Source organism: Dama dama, chromosome 33, assembly GCF_033118175.1.
Source record: "Dama dama isolate Ldn47 chromosome 33, ASM3311817v1, whole genome shotgun sequence".
Taxonomy (NCBI): domain Eukaryota; kingdom Metazoa; phylum Chordata; class Mammalia; order Artiodactyla; family Cervidae; genus Dama; species Dama dama.
In genome coordinates, this window is record NC_083713.1 from 48,593,460 (window position 1) to 48,607,288 (window position 13,829).

Below are 13,829 nucleotides of genomic sequence, written 5' to 3' on the forward strand. Positions count from 1 at the left end.
AAAGAAGGAAGAGAGGGAGCAACGGAGGGAAGAACTTGGGGAATAAACTTGAACTCTGCTATTCACCTTGGAAAAGTACTCAACTTCTGAGAGCTTCAGTTGTTCCACCTGTAAAACAGGGGTGATGAAAATATGACTTCCTCACAGATACTTTAATAGCAGATCTCAGCGTGCCTTGTGAAGTTTACAACATGATGCAAAGTATGGCTTTTTACTTGGCATCATTCGCTATAATCAGCCCATTTATGCATTGTGTGCTATAAACATTCATCTTATAAAGACTGTGGACAGCTTCAAAAGGTGGACCCATGCATTGTAACTACCTTTTCTGGTTTGGAAGCACTTCTGATGTTTTTAACCCAAAAAACTAATTCACAATTTTTAACAGCATTTGTGTGCCACAAGCTCAGAAAGCTTACTGTTTGTTCTCATGACTAGAGTCCTGCAAAATCTCTTTTTTAAACAAGGAAGCCTCTTTTAAGTCCTGTTTCAGTCTGGTGCCTTTGGTCAAGGTGGAAACTAAAATTGAAAACAGATAGATGTTTTACATTTAAATGGGTTTAACATAAATGTGTATTAAGCCATTTCATGGACGATTGCACAAATATCTTTTGCAAACTTGGTACACGTGAGCACATATACAGTAACCATTAGTGTCTTCTAGAGAAATGAGGTGCAGATCCAAAATTTTAAAGAGCTACTTCGAGTTCCTCTCACTGAAAGAAAATGTAATGTCTTTAAGGGAATTGCTCTAATAATATTAAGGCATCTGAAATGGCTGGCCAGAGCAGAACAGAACAGAGTGGGTGTCATCGTAAGTCAATTTAACAAGAAATAAGCTTCCCCCTGGAGAATCTAAACTCCCTAGTCTCCCACAAAGAAAATTGAATTTTGGAGGTCACACCTTGGGTAGGTTACCAGAGGGAGAAGCTTAACATTCTTTTTGTCATATGTTCTGGTAGGTCAACGCTATTCTACCAAAAAATCCCCTCCTAAACATTGCTCCTTCCTCAATTTTTTCCTCTCCCCCACCTCTCCCCCGTCCAAATTATAACAAGTCTTTGAAATCCCCTCGGAAATGGCAAATCACTGTGACATCTCAGATACCGGGGCCCACGCTGGATACAGCCATGCTCAAACATTGAGTTTGGAACCTCGCGGAGAGGAATAGGATCCATGCCGAGGGGAGGAGCTGGGGGCGCGAAACTAGTGGGATTGCGGCGGGGAGTCAGACGAGTCAGATAGATCCACCACAGCTTTAGGCTAAACTGTTTATCCAAATATAATCAATGGAACTGCTCTTACTGGAGAGAAAAGCAGGTCGCCAAGTCAAGCCCAGGCGAAGCTCTGGCTCCGTGGGTGAATGACCCACTCGCAAAACTCCCCGCGAGTGGGTGATCGGAGGGCCTTGGGCGTTCGCGCAACGGCTGGAAGCGCCCCACCTCACCGCCCCTTCGGCAGCTGCTCGGGATGGGCTCAAGCCGGGCCACCGCCCACCCCCATCTCCTTCCCACCCCCGCCCGCCCCCAGCAACATGTGGGGTGCTGCCACTCCGCCGCCTGGGGTTCTCCCTCCGGCTGGAGTTTCTGGTGGACGCACGCTTGGCCCTGGGAAGGTGCTGAATTACTCTTGGGGAAGATTCCTCCAGCGTTAAACTTGGCAGCTTCTGACATTTCCATCCCACCCCAGCGCGCAGGCACTACACACACACGCCCCTCCGGACTTGCCCAGGCTGCGCGCAGTGCGGGCTGCCCACTCGGAGGCAAAACATCGGAGCGGGATGCAGAAGCGAGGATCTCAGCTCCGCCGACCAAGGGGCCGGGGGTGTGGGGGTAAAGGACTGTCTTAGCAGAGGGGCAGTTGCAGGGACTCAGCTCACTCCGTGGTTGGTCCAGGCCCCGCAGCAGATCGGGAGGCTGGCAGGAAACCCCTCTCCTTTTGTGCTCTCCCGGGAAGCCAGCCTCTACTCACCCCGGCTGCACGCGGATTCCGGCCGCCAGCGGCAGCCCGCTGCCCCATCCCACGAACACTGCGGCGCCCCCAGAGTGTGCAATGCGGAGCCCCGCCAGCGCGCGGCCGGAGCCGGGGAGTGCGAGGAGGGAGCGAGGGAGCGAGGGAGCGAGGGAGGGAGGGGACTAGGGAGGGAGCGCGGCGGGGAGGGACAGGGCGGCGGGGGGCGCGCGCGCCACTCCCACTCGCGCCCAGCACTAGCCGCCGCCCGCCGCCGCAGCCGGCCAGCCCGGCCTCGCGGGCCGGGGGACCAATCAACGCGCGGGTGGCGGGGGTGGGTAACCGAGCCCTCCGCGGGGCGCGCTCGTTGCTCCGGAGCGCGCGACCCAACTCCGGGAGAGTCCGCCTGAGCGCCCAGTGTGCAAACTCCCGCCGACCGGAGCGGGCTCCCCGGCGCAGGTGGGGTTTCCCGGCTCAGCGCTCAGGCCTGCTGGGCGAGTCTGCCGAGTTCCGCTGACGGAACCGGGAGGATGTGAGACCTGCTCTTGAAGCGCGTTCGCGGTGAGCGTTCGAAACCAGCAATGTTTGTTCAGGTTGCACCGACCCCTTCCTGTAAGGAACCCTTGCGCCGCTCGCTTCTCCCTGGCCGGGAGCTGAATGAGGGAAAGCCCGGCCGTGTAAAAATGGCCCCAGCCAAAGCCTCCTCCCCGCCACCCCCAGGGTCTTGCGAAACCCGACGCACCTAAGAACCCGAGCTGAAAAACTTAGTCGAGCTCCTAACCCAGGGCAAACCTAGACCACTTGACGTTTGCAACGGAAGAGCAAGCCCTCGGGGCGGGCGACGGAGGGGCGGAGAGCCGGGGTGCTGATGGCCGATCCTAGTGAGGAAGCAAGAGTCGCGTTCTGGGCTTTGGTGGGGAAAGCTCCCCCTCCTCGGCCAAACATTTCCCTCAGGTACAGCCCCCCTCCCCTCCCACCCGCTGGTGGTATTGATTTTTTTCTTCCCTGGTGTAAATCATGTTTGACTCTCGGGGACTTTTCAAGCCCGAGCCTCAGAGGGGAAGCTGAGCACGACCCCACTTCCCCCTCCTCCCCTCTGAGCTCCGCCGAGGGCTGGGGGCGCTGGGGGTTATTTTTTGGGCGGAGGGGATCGGGTAGTGTCCAGTGAAGGTCTGAAGGAAGGACTCCAGCTGCGACCCGGCAGCTCGCCCCTCGCTGCCCCACCTCCGCCAGGTACCTGACCTGCGGGCTGCCTTTGCTAGGACGGCCGCCCCGGTGGCTACATTTGTCTGTCCATCTTTCAACCGACCCCCGCCCCCAACCTCGGCACCCCACCACCCCACCCCCGCTTCCTTGGCCTTTTTCTTTGAGCTTCTTTTCAGGCAGACCTCCCCTGAACCTTCCTGCCTCTGCTCCTCCTCGTAATCTGCTCCTGCTCAATGTAAAAATATCCTTTCTTTTTCTTTTTTTTTTTAAACTTTCCTCCCATTTTCCCTGTTTGGAAGGGTCTCAGATCATGGGTTTTTTTTTATTCACAGCTTCTGGACCTCAGAAAGTTTTTCTCTTACTTACAGTTGATGTGCACAAGTTCACACAAGCTCTAGATTCAAGTGGGCAAAAATAATTACCACTCCTTTAGAACATTTGGACACGGGAGGTGATCACTGCGGTGTGCTGCCTTCCTGCAGGGCTCAGCACATGGAATGAATTGAACATGAATTAATCAAACGGAACCTGGAAATGTCCCTCAGTGACCAGGCAGGTTACCTGTGGGAATCTGGTACTAATGAGAATGCGTCCTGGGTCGTCATCGCGGCCTTATTAGTTTCCAGGGACGAAATTCTGTCTTAGGAAGTTTCCATCCATGTACCTAATTCATTTCATTTTTCTCTCTTTTTTCTTTTAACTGACTCAGCTCGCAGTATAGTCAAAACTTAACGTTTGGGTTCAAAATTAAGTTCAATATATTAATGCTGTTTATGAGACTTAAGTTCTTTGTGGGGATAGCATCCTTAGGATCTATTTTAGAACAATAGGCACTCAAAATATTGGAAGTGGTTTATCTCTGTGGACTGTGACAACAGATGAATTTTTTTTCTTCTTTATACTTTCCTGAATTTTCCAAAAAAAAAAAAATGTAATACTTATTAATCAGGAAAAAATATAATTTGTTAATTCCCTACATACAATACTCTCCAGGCATCAGAAAAGCTGAAATATTAAATTCTCCTTCTTCTACTTCACCCTTCACATCTTTTCAATCACCAAGTCCCATAAATTTGGTCTCCTGGAATAGCATTCAAGTCTGTCTCTCCACAGCATCTCAACTGCCACTGCCACACCTATCATCTCTTATCCGGGCTTCAGCCATAGTCTTAACCGCTCTACTGATCATGTCACTTAAAAGCTTAACATCCATCACCCTCCCCAACTCCACTGCTATGAAGTTCAAACCTACCTTGGTTGACAAGGCCTTTCATTCCTGTCCCAATCCCTGCCTTCCATTTTGGCTTCATGCTGCCCCACACTTCCCTACATAGGATGATTCTACCCTACTGCGACTTTTTTGTCCTTCCCACAGATGTTATGTGACTTCGAGTCCCCATGGCTAAGACTGTATAGTGCTGCAATGCCCTTCTCTTCCTCTCCAGCCCCAACCCCACGGCACCAGTAAGTTCCTACCTCTGCTTCAAGACTCACTTCAAATGTCACCTTTTTAAATGAGATCCCAGAGCAGATTTAGTAACCCTTCCTCTCTATGCTTCAATAGCAAACACTTTTTTTTATTCAACGATTGATTATCCAGCTCCTATTATGTTCTAGTCACTATGAAGAAAACATATATTGTATTTATACTGCTGGAAGAGACTATGAGAGAGACAAACATTAAGACCTGTCTCACAAATAAATAATTGCAAACTGAGCTAAGTGTGATGAAACTGCTACCTATGTAAAAAGAAGCATGGTTTACTTTGAATAAATGCCAACTATAGTTCTTACCACATTGTGCTCTAACCTGTTGATTTGTTTGTCCAGAGCTCTATCTCCCATCATACTCATCTATGTACTGACATCCAGAACACAGTGCCTAGCTCACTCTAGGTGCTCAGTAAACATTCTTAAAGAAATGAATGGATAAATAAGTGAATGGGTATTCAAAGCCCCCACGAAGCATTTCATTTCATTTATTTACATACTACAATTGTGCAGAATCTAAAAGTCTTTACTTCTGTGTTTTAAAAATTAAAATTATTAGATCCTCGTCTCATCTTTTATAACTGTAATCTAGTTCTCCCAACAAAAATTATCTAATTTCTTCTCGTTTGATGTCATATTTTGGAGACATAGCTAATATACTATTTGTAGATAATCTGTTGTTGTTAGGAGGAATTTATTCTTTTGTTCTTTTTATAAATTTGGCTTTTAACATATAAATGTTCAATTTTAAGATCCAAACCACAATCTGTAAAAGAATAAATAAATTGGGCTTTATCAAAATTAAAAACATTTGCTCTGCAAACAAAACTGTTGACAGAATGAAAAGATATAGACTGGGAGAAAACATTTGCAAATCATATATCTGACACAGGACTTGTAGCAGACAATACTAATCTATCTCAGTTCCACTAATTATAAGTGAAATGCTAATTAAAACCACAATGAGATACTATCATACACTTAATATAATGGTTGGAAAAATCTGATGATGTCAAATTCTGATGAGGATGCAGAGCAACCAGAATTCTTGTATATTGCTGACGGGAATGCATGGTAGGACTGCAACTCTCAGTTTCACAGATATTGTAAAATTCAATATACACTTCTCCATATGGCCCAATTCTCCACTAGATATTTACCAAAGTGAAATGATAGCCTATATTCATGCAAAATCCTCTAAATAAATATTTATATCAATTTAATCACTAAAATCTTGAAACAACTCCAAAGTCCCTCAAATGGAAAAAAGCTAAATAAAATGTAGTACATCCATAGAATGGAATACTATTTAATAATGAAAACAGACAGGCTGTTGATACAAACAATGTTCTATATCCCAATGCACTATGTAAGTGAAAGAAAAAGACTCAAAAGCTTAATGTATATACTAGTTAGGAATGGCAGAGCAGCAAGATAAAAAACTTGAGGTTTTTAAGATGATGGGCCCAAAATAACTTGAGGTCTGGATGATCTATATTTAGATGAGACAGTTGTTTAAACCATTGTTAATTTAAGTTTCCTGTCACACACAGTTAAACCTCTTTTTACCTAATATAATGTTGTTGTTCAGTCCCTAAGTCATATCCGATTCTTTTCAACCCCATGGACTGCAGCACACTGGGCTTCCCTGTCTTTCACCATCTCCCAGAGTTTGCTCAAAACCCAGTATAGTGAGTGCATGAATTAATCATTAATGAAAATTCCACTGAACACTTAGTGAAAGAAGAAACTGTGACTGTCTTATTTACCAAAATATCACCAATGTCTCACACAATGCTGGTACAGAGTAGGCTCTCAATAAATACTAGTTAAGTGAATGAACAGATAAGAATGAAGATAAAGTTGAAGTTTTACAGGACTGTAACAAAATTTTCCATTCAGATGAGTGTTTTCTTCTTCAAAGTAGCTACTTTGTCACATTACATTTTTCATTCCAGTGATACAGCTCCTATTTCAAAATATATTCCCTTCCTCCTTCTACTTATTAAAATATTGCCCTTTCTTTAAGTAACAATGTTTCCCTTAAATGAATTATTCACTTTCTTTCTCTCAATGAGCAAACAATAAATTTACCATGTCTTAACATTCTACTCATTTTTCACTATTCCAAGTAATGTCTGGTTTATCTTTTTTTCCTCTGTAACAAATATCAGACATTTATATAACAGGCACACAGTAGAAATGAAAATCCAGATTTTATGCAAAGCTTGAGAGATTTGGGCTCAAAAAACCATCCTATTACCAGATGTATCACTAAAAGTAATTTTCACTTATTGGACACTGATGGTTGACATTAAGCTCTTGAAATATCATTAAAATATTTCTACTCTAACCAGTTTGCACAGTCAAGTGACTTTTAAAAAATCATTTACAGCTAAGCAATTATGGAATTTATTAAAAGAACTCAATTTTCTCTACCAGTTTTTCTACCAGGAAACGGTAATCTTGGCTGCCAGGAAAGACCCCTAAGTTGCTTTAACACATCAATCAGTGTTATACCTGTTTCTGTCAGGGAGCATTTTTTCATAAACACGGAAACCACATAGAATTGACATGGTAATCCTTCCCATAAATAAGAATTACCTAATTACCACCTGACAATGAAAATATTAGAGATTAAGGAGAAGAAGTCGTGAGAGATGGGCAGATAGATGTAAGCTGAATGGGATATTGTAAAGAATAAATCCAAAAAGGTCTAAAAGTTTCATCATCTTTATTTTCCCCAGTGTCTGTGACTGTACCTGAGATAATTCAGGACTGGTTGAATTTTTGCTTGTGATCTTACTTCTGTGCTCAGGGCCAAGAAAAAATGAGATAAAACTTCAAGAGGTTATGTTTTCATCTTTCCCCATCACATAATGTTGCTTATAATTCCACAATCAGGGCAAATTTGCTTAGCCAGATTGCAAAGAGGATTTATCTTGAATTTGGTGTTAACCTGAGTGGTGGTAATGGTTGCCTGGAACGCTGTGCCAGCAAGGATCACAAGGCCAATCTGATGGATCGATTAGCAAACGTTTGGTGAAGGAGAGCAATTATAATTTCAATTTTGGACACATGCAGATTGGTTGTAGAATATCCAGATAACGTTACCCAGGAGGTTGTTGGATATGCAGGCTCAAAACTCAACAGAGATACACATTTCTGAGACTTAAGTATTAAGTTTAAACTCTCTCCTCTCTCCACTTGTGCACATGGCAGATGTGTGCTTGTTCCTTCTGAGACCTCACTTGGCTTCAGCACCCTCTGAGCTCACTGTTCCTCCTAACCACCACCAACAGATAGTTGTTGGAACAAAAGATGAAAAACAAAAACAAAAAAAAAAGATGAAAAACAATTATATCCCATAGTGTCGGATTAATCCAGGTTTAGCATCTTGTGGGTTAGGACAAAAGGACAGTAGCTAAGCAAGTTGTTTATGCTAGTGAGGGTATTAGTCAAGTGACCAACCTTGTTGTCTAAGTTGGAAGAAAAGAAAAAACACAAGGATGAACTTAAAAATGAAAATTTTTTCCCTCATAAATTTTTCAATGAATTTTTTTCCCTCCAGCCCCAAGAATTGGAATCAATGTAATTCTCTGTCCTTGAATTAACCGTGTCTTAGACCAAGCATACTTTCCCCTCCCTATGTTAAGTATTACTGGAACCAAACAAAAATAGCTTAGTTTTGTTCCAGGGAATATTTTTTGTTCCAGGGAATATTCTTTGTTCCAGGGAATATTTCCTTCTGGAAAGCTCAGTTGTGTCCAACTCATTGTGACCCCCTGGACTATACAGTCCATGGAGTTCTCCAGGCCAGGATGCTGGAGTGGGTAGCTGTTCCCTTCTCCAGGGGATCTTCCCAAACCACAGGTCGAACACGGGTCTCCCGCATTGCAGACAGATTCTTTACCAGTAGAGCCACCAGGCAAGCCCAAGGATACTGGAGTTGGTAGCCTATCCCTTCTCCAGCGGTTCTTCCCGACCCAGGAATCGAACCAGGGTCTCCTGCATAGCAAGTGGATTCTTTACCAGCTGAGCTACCAGAGAAGCCATACTGTGCACCATGTGGGATCATAGTTTCCTGACGAGGGATTGAACCTGTGCCCCCTGCATTGGAAGCAGGGAGGCTTAAGCACTGGACCACCAGGGAAGTCCTCTGGAAAGTAAACTGTGAGCCTGTTAAACTGTTCACATTTTAAGGCTAACTTCTCATCATGTGAGTACTTCCAGACTCTCTCCTACCTGTGCCTACCAAAAATGTTATGTCATAGTCTCTGCCCATTCCAGCCAGTCCCTGCTTTTCAAGACTTGCCTACAAATCCCAGCTCAGTCCCTAAAAATATCATAAATACCTATGGAAATAAGTAAAAGGAACTCAAATGAGAACAGGGGCTGTTTATTCAGTTTACTAGAGCAAGAGATTTCAGCCACCATCATTGGCATTTGGCAGCGACTGAACACAAGCAGAAGAGTCATAAAACTTTATAATTAAAAAAAAAAAGAAGAAGACAACTTCTGGTATGCATTGCTGTCATGGAGTGGCTGGAGTACTCGGGTGACCAGAAGCAGGGAATCCTGTCTGATTGATTTGAGGATCATATTTGGCTTTCTCTGGTTAATCCTGGGTTTGGGAGAGAGGGCAGAAGTAGGGGAGCTGTCAGTCATTGACCAGGCTTGACCATTTTAGGCTAATTGCTGAAAAGGTTGTGGTTTGGCTTCCTGACCTGTTAGTTGCAGAGGCTGTGGGTCAGAGTTCTATTGTTATATATGATCCGGTCATTGTGCATTTGTACATTCAATCTCCCATGTCCTTTCCTAATTTTCTGATTTTGAGTCTGCACTAAGACTTTGCGGCAGATGTTCTCCACATTGCAGTAGAGTTAATAAATGGACCTTTGCTTCATCTGTAAGTGTTTCTGGTGGTTTTTTGAAGAGTCACCAGTAAACAGTCCATATCTACGCTTCATGTTATATAGCTATCTTCTTCCCCCTTTTCCCAATGAGAGTTTACCTCCAACAAGAAAAGAGAATTCTCCCAAAAGATTTCATAGTTCTCTAGAAACATGTCTCTTCTTGGTGCACTCTGTGCAGGGTCTGCCTCTCCAACCCTGGGAGACCCTTGAATGTCACAGGCTCTTGGGATCCCAGCAGCCATTCCTTTCTCTTTGCGGGGAAGGCACAGGGCACAGTCTTGCAAATCTAACACAAAAGTGCCCCTTTGCCAACATTCTCCATGACTGGTAGATTGGACAAATGTAGAGGTGTCCTAGGACAGACACTGTGAAAGTACATAGAATAATTAAATTAGGAAGTGTTAAAGTTCCCTGGAATCCTGTATTAAAAGAATAGCAATACATTTTGCAGACAGAGCAAATTCATTCTTTTGCCAAACATCTGTTCAACAAAAGGTACATACCAGAAGCTGAAAAGACAGTGATGAGCAAAACAAAAACATAGCTGATGCCATGTCTCACTGAGCTTTCAGTCTACTGAGGGACAAAATCATTGATCAAGTTATCTAACATATAAATGTGAAATATAAGAGTATTAACAGAGAAAACTGGGAAGTCTCAGAAGGTATGCTTGAGGGATCAAACACCAGTCTTCTTCATATAATGCATCCATGCAGAAGGTATCCATAACAAGACATTAAAAAACTCATCAAAAAATCATTAGTAGATCTTTGCTTCCAGCTAAGACGGAACAGCAGGGACTGAATTTACCCTCCCAGTGGGAACAACCAAAAATCGGACAATATCTCCTCTTGTTAACCCTGTGTAGGTTTTCCAGGACTTCCATAACAAAGTACCATAGATTGAGTGTCTTAAAATAACAAATGTATTCTCTCACAGTTCTGGAGGGTAGAAGTCCAAGATCAAGGTGTCCTTCTGGCTTCTGGTGCCTCAAGCAATCCTTTCCATTCCTTGACTTGTAGATGTATCACTCTCACCTCTGCCTCCATCATCTCAAGGCATTCTTCCTGTGTGTCTTCTGAATACTTTTCCCTTCTTAGAAGACAGGAGCCCAGTCACTGGATTAAGGTCCACCCTAATTCAGTATGGCCTTATTGTAACTGATTACAAAGACCCTGTTTCCAAATGACTTACGTTCTGGGACTTCAGAGATCAAGACTTCAACAAGGGGCACAATTCAACCTGTAACACTCTCCATTCTAGGAGATCAGGTGGTGGGCGTCACTGAACTCTTCCAAGCCCCTGGTTTTTCCCAAGTCAAGAAGCACTTGCTCCCTGCATTTCAGGTCTATCCCTTTTTTAATCTAAACCTTCTGGCAAACATTTTCTGCAGTACTCTTTTCTATGACTACTCTCACACAGAGTAATATATTTCACCTTTAAGTACTTAACTGAAAAACAACATTTCCTGGTGTCCCACCCTTAACCCATATGTGTCTTTAAAATATGCCACTCAGTTTTAAGTCTGTTTTACAGGGGTTTAGGAATGTACCAACTTTATACTTTGTCTTGAAAAGGCCAAGCTAAAACTTGAAAGAAAACCTGGAGCTTAAGGATAACCTTCCAATTACTTAGCAAATTACATTTTTGTTAAGTATCTCTCTTTTTCTTATGCAGATACGTGAGTACACATGTCTTATCGTGGATTTATAGTCTGCTGCTCTAAGCCAGGAATTGGCCATGTGTGAAGGAATGTGTAGTGGCAGCGGTGACCTCACACAGATTTCGCAGCCCTTTCTCTATTTTATAGTTAAAATGCTAGGACCATCAGTTGGGTAGAGTTCTGAGTCAACAGCCTTTCGAACATAAGCCACATGTCTCCTGTTGTTTTGTGAGTGAGCCCTGTGTCTGTTGGGAAGTACTGGGTGGCTCAAGTACTTGACTATATTTCTTTCGCAGATGTCACACCTTGTCACTAGCCACCCCCGCCTCTATAAGAACACCCTGCAGGCATTTGTTCTCTTTGAGTAAATGCCACTCTCCAAAGAGCCTTTCTACAGGATAAAACATGTTTCACACAAAGTCCATTCCTAATTCAATGAAGGAGCATAAAGAGCATTCTTCTCAGAGGTAAATGAATGAGCTAAAGTGTAGAGAATACATAGTTTTGCATTTTTCCCCCACTGACTGCATCTTATCAAAGTAATGCCTCTTGCTGAATCGTTAACAGCTGATGGTGTACATTACAGAGTGGAAAGGAAAAAAATGGAGAACTAATAAGTGTTTTGGTCGACAGATGCCGGAGCCTTTCAATACAACAGAGTGAAAGGGGCTGGAAAGACATGTGATTTTCTGTATTTCTTCACTCTTTGCCTGGGGCAGAGCAGCCCCTGCCTTTGAACAAGGTCAGGTACATTGTGCAGGCCCACAGTTTGAAGAGCATTGAAAGATTCCTGGAGGGGGCGTATCCCCAGTAACAAATGGCTCTGTTGAGAGGAGAAGGGACCCCACGCAGGCTGCCCTTTTATCTCCCCAAAGTAGAGGCCCTGCAGGTTCTTAACTAGCTGGGTTGAGTTAACACCTGCTCAGAGAAAGAATGTACTCACCTTCTGGTTACAGGTAGCTAACTTCTTGATGGGCAGGGCTAGAGGCCCTTTTCTTTGTCCGTCTCACTGGGAATTTTTCTCTGTCACACTGGGAAACGGATAGTAGACAACTATGCACTCTTTCCAAGTTGAAAGTTTAGGAGGCACTAACTCTCAAAGCACAGAGCAAGAAAAAAAACTTGAAAATATCGAATGTGTACACATTTGTATATGGAATATAGCTGTCCACTTTTGTATTTCAACATGTTTGGATACGTAAGTGTTTTTGTTAGTATCATGATGTACTGGACAGAGGAAGTAAGGAAATTTGAGATGGGTGGGGTAAATCAGTCTGGGTAATTGGTATTTATTGAGGTTTTCTGTGTGTGGCTATCAGAAAGTGTGCCATTTGGGGAATACTTTAATGATAAATCGTGGTCTCTGCTGTTAAACAGTTAGCAGATTATCTTGGAGAACAGGATATGCACACACGTAACATTTCTAACAAATCAATAAGTACCCACTTGTATAACATAGTACAGGCATTAATAGAAGATTTAAATGCTCGGGCTATGTCAAGTGGAGGAGTAAATAAGAGTCAATCTTGATACAGGATGTGGATCTTACTCCAGAGACTTGGGGAAAATGTCATTTCTTTACCATTTTCAAATGAATTAATTCAGACTTTTATAATGATCAAGAGGCAGTGAGTTCACCTTTCTACTCAAAACACATAGCAATGACAGGTGAAATATTTAAAAGGCAGGAAGAAAGAGACAGAAAAAGAGAGAAGGAAAGGATGAAAGAAGGAAGGAAGGAGGGAAGAGAGAGAGAAAGGGGGAAACCAGGAAGACTCAACCAGGTCTTAATACAGGATAAGATCTTGTGGACCAGACACAAAGGGAAAACACAAACTGTGGGTTGTCTAGGCTTTGGAAGTAGGCACCCGTGACTGGGAACTTGGTCCCTGGAGGACAAGGAGTTCTAAGTGTGAATGAGACTTGGAGCAGAGCCAGGCTTCCTGTTTGATGCCAGAGGCAGACAGGGCTTTCACTCTACTGGGACTGTGGCTTCAGATGAAGCTGTAAGCCTGGGGAGATGAAGGGCAAAGACCATGTGTTACTCTCAGAAACTGAGCCAACTACCCATTCTGTAAGTGGATCAGCCACATCCATCCCTCAGTGCCTCTGGGGGCAGTACCTCCTATAGTAAAGTAAAGTGAAGTCGCTCAGTCATGTCTGACTCTTTGCAACCCCATGGACTGTAGCCTACCAGACTTCTCTGTCCATGGGATTTTCCAGGCAAGAATACTGGAGTGGGTTGCCATTTCCTCCTCCAGGAGATCTTCCAGACCCAGGGATTGAACCCAGGTCTCCCGCATTGTAGGCAGACGCTTTACAGTCTGAGCCACCAAGGAAGACATCCTATACTCAAATGCAAAATTTGGTTCTGGTTTGGGAATAGGACCAGGCTAGGTGAAATCAACTTCTGAACTGTTGGGAGAAATTTGGAGGGGATACTCAAAATCAGCCTGCACATCCAAAGTCCAAAGCACAGGAAGAAAAACTAATTTCTCGAAGGACAGCCAAGAGGACTTGGAAGAATAGTTCACACCAAGTGAAACTCATACTAGAATCGTCTGAAAAGATGTCAGCATAAATTTGCTGAGATTGTTCAAAGA

At 43.9% G+C, this 13,829-nt stretch overlaps 1 protein-coding gene across 1 annotated transcript in view; it reads right to left on the minus strand.

The window, feature by feature from the left end:
* The window catches only part of LYPD6 (LY6/PLAUR domain containing 6), a 127,844-nt gene extending 125,726 nt beyond the window's left edge, over positions 1–2,118 (minus strand). The window contains exon 1 of the mRNA XM_061135305.1: positions 1,972–2,118. The gene's annotated coding sequence lies outside the window, so the exon portion shown is untranslated. The remainder of the gene's footprint in view (positions 1–1,971) is intronic.
* Positions 2,119–13,829: the final 11,711 nt, after the last annotated feature.